Raw genomic sequence first — 3,712 nt, 5'->3', positions numbered from 1 at the left:
AAATAAATCACATATTGGTCCCTCTTTTGCTATCACAATCTCCTTTGTCAGGCGGTATATTTTATTTCCTGTTTGATCGAGGCAAGGTGTGTAGTGTACAGATGCATTTGGACTACATTTTGATCAAATATACCCTGCAGGAAGTGTGGGCTACTGTAGTAGAGTGAAGAAAAATGAAGAAAAAGAAGAAAAAGAAAGAAACAGTTGGAGGCTAGAGGTTTCCACTCTATCTTTGCTAGTGCTAAGCATTAACCGACGTTTCGCTTATTTTAAACAACTAATTGACTGACATTGGTTCAGTTATTTGAATTCCATTTCGCCCGAACTGTGCAATGTAATAGGGAGTTGTAGTTTCCAAAAGGCCAATATTCGACATTGTTTAGCACAGAAAACGTGGTAATTAACTACAATTACCATAATCCATTGCACGCCTACTTGTCCGGTTTCCACTAGTTACCGATAGAGAGCAGTTGCTTCAAGAGGTATCACTACCTGAAAATACATGATCTAAGTCATTGATAGGTGGCATTCAGCAGTCTTAAAAGTATGCCTAGTGATTTTATTAGACGGCATAGGCAGCAGCTCTATAGAGATGAGATGATGACAGGCAGGCAGTGCAAGGCGAAAGGAGTACGAGTTCACAGGTGTGTTCATGTGTTGAGGCCTGCAGGGAAACTAGCGTTGACATACAGTGTGAGGAGACATGTATCCTCTGGGAACATGGAGAGGAGGAGAGGAGGAGAGGAGGAGAGCCGACAAAGCTGTGGGGAGAAAACAGAAGGATGTGATCATTCTGTCATACAGTGTTAGTTTCATATCACAAACACATGCACGCACGCACGCGCACACACACACACACACACACACACACACACACACAAACACACACACACACACACACACACACACACACACACACACACACACACACACACACACACAAACACACACACACATACACACACTTACACACACACACATATACATGTATATGCAGAAACACACACATACACACTCATTTGCACACTGAGATGCACCCACATACAGTACACACACACACCTAAAATGCACACATATGCACACACAAACACACACAGACACGCACACACATACTCACACACACACTCATTTGCACACTGAGAAAAATATACCCACATACCACGCACACACAAACACACACAAACACACTGATATAAAACACACAGACACACACATCTGCGCAAAGTGATGGCAGTCTCTTAGGTGGAGCCCCGTGGGACCTGCCATTTTCCGCACCAGCACCTGTCACCTGAAACGCACACAAGAAACAAACGAGCATATCAACCTCTCCCCTCTGCCTCCTCTGTATTTTTCCCTCTCTCTTCCTCTCTCTATCTCCCTTTCAATTGCCAGACGTGTCAAGCCAGTGAGGTATGGTAATTATGCACCTTGAGACATGCTCACTTACTCAGGGGAGCTGTTGTAGCGGTTTCCTTGCAGCACACCCATAAGCTTTGGCTGGCTGTGACACTGACAAAAGAGAAACACCACCAGTCTGTGCCTTTGTCTCACTGAAGCAAGGTGAATGACAGGGATTTACAATATGGAATGTCACACTTGGAGAGAAGACTGGGAAAGAGTCTCAACAGAGAGCAAATAGTGAGAGATGTGAGAGAGAGGAATAAACTATGGAAGATGGGAAACAAAAACGAGCAAGAGGAGGAGAGGAGGAGGAAGGAGAGAGGAGAGAGAGAGAGAGAGAGAGAGAGAGAGAGAGAGAGAGAGAGAGAGAGAGAGAGAGAGAGAGAGAGAGAGAGAGAGAGAGAGAGAGAGAGAGAGAGGGAGAGAGAGAGAGTACAAATGAAACAGCTAGATGGCTGAGGTGGCCTGTGTGTTCACGAGTGAGTGGAGACAGGGATTACTGTAACACAGTGTGTGGTGTGTGTGTGTGGTATGTGCATGTGTCTCCGTACGTTTTAAAGTGTGTATTTGCGTACATTGTCCCTCTCTCTTTCTATCTGAGGCTCTATCTATCTTTCTCTTCCCATCTCCTTCACTCAGTCTAAATAAAGATGTTTCTTATTTATTTGCACGTTCCTCTCATCTTCTTCTCCCCTCCTTCACTGCTTCCTGTCCTTCACTGCATCCTCTCCTTCACTATTTTCTCTCCTTCACTACTTCCTTTCCTTCACTGCTTCTTCTCCTTCACTGCTTCCTCTCCTTCACTGCTTCCTCTCCTTCACTATTTCCTCTCCTTCAATGCTTTCCTCTCCTTCACCGCATCTTCTCCTTCACTGCTTCCTCTCAGGAAGGGTTTGAATGAAGTCAGGCAGCATGCACTTTTGAGGTAAAAAGGCATGGAAGTAAAAAGTAAACTGACATTATTTTAGAGATGTTTCTGAATAAAATATGACGATGCCCTCATTACCAGTTACCTTTAGCACCCAGTTGTTGATCTATGCATTCGATATCACATTAATGTTAGGCAACCCATTGATTCATTGCAATGCAGAGGTATCAATCAATCTGTTTATCGGTCAATCGCACGTGTTCTATTTGCTTATGCCACAGCCCCTAAATCTAAACACAGTTTCCTTTGTCTTAGCATGCCAAGGGAAAGGGCACACTAATAAACAAGGGAATATCAATGTCTCCCTCCAGACCTGTAATCTATGGAATCTTTAGACTGGAATCTGTGTGTTTACTTCCTCAAGGACATTGTTTTATGTATTTAGATGATGATGATGATGATGATGATGATGATCTACAGCTCATCCTGTCCCTTTATCTCTGGGCCACAAACAGTATAAAGAAGACTGGAGGGGAGAATGAGGGAGAACAGACATAGAGGAGGAGGAGGAGGAGGGGAGAGAGAGAATAGAGGAGGAGGAGTTTGGAGAGTAGAAGAAGACAGGGGAGTAGAAGACGGGTGATGAAAAGAAGACAGAGGAGTAGAAGAGGGGTGATGAGAAGAAGACAGAGGAGTAGAAGAGGGATGATGAGAAGAAGACAGAGGAGTAGAAGAGGGGTGATGAGAAGAAGACAGAGGAGTAGAAGAGGGATGATGAGAAGAAGACAGAGGAGTAGAAGAGGGATGATGAGAAGAAGACAGAGGAGTAGAAGAGGGGTGAAGAGAAGAAGACAGAGGAGTAGAAGAGGGATGATGAGAAGAAGACAGAGGAGTAGAAGAGGGATGATGAGAAGAAGACAGAGGAGTAGAAGAGGGGTGATGAGAAGAAAACAGAGGAGTAGAAGAGGGGTGATGAGAAGAAGACAGAGGAGTAGAAGAGGGGTGATGAGAAGAAGACAGGGGAGTAGAAGAGGGGTGATAAGAAGAAGACAGAGGAGTAGAAGAGGGGTGATGAGAAGAAGACAGAGGAGTAGAAGAGGGGTGATGAGAAGAAGACAGAGGAGTAGAAGAGGGGTGATGAGAAGAAGACAGAGGAGTAGAAGAGGGGTGATGAGAAGAAGACAGAGGAGTAGAAGACGGGTGATGAAAAGAAGACAGAGGAGTAGAAGAGGGGTGATGAGAAGAAGACAGAGGAGTAGAAGAGGGATGATGAGAAGAAGACAGAGGAGTAGAAGAGGGGTGATGAGAAGAAGACAGAGGAGTAGAAGAGGGATGATGAGAAGAAGACAGAGGAGTAGAAGAGGGATGATGAGAAGAAGACAGAGGAGTAGAAGAGGGGTGAAGAGAAGAAGACAGAGGAGTAGAAGAGGGATGATGAGAAGA

The 3,712-nt window shown here is 44.7% G+C and overlaps 1 protein-coding gene across 1 annotated transcript in view; it reads right to left on the bottom strand.

The window, feature by feature from the left end:
- Nucleotides 1-3,712, bottom strand: part of LOC311121083 (uncharacterized protein) — a gene marked incomplete at both ends in the record, with an annotated part of 13,004 nt that overhangs the window by 1,161 nt on the left and 8,131 nt on the right. The gene's annotated exons all lie outside the window — the stretch shown is intronic.

This window comes from Coregonus lavaretus, assembly GCF_964263955.1.
Source record: "Coregonus lavaretus genome assembly, chromosome: 3".
Classification (NCBI taxonomy): Eukaryota; Metazoa; Chordata; class Actinopteri; order Salmoniformes; family Salmonidae; genus Coregonus; species Coregonus lavaretus.
This window is presented reverse-complemented; position numbering and strand designations above follow the sequence as displayed.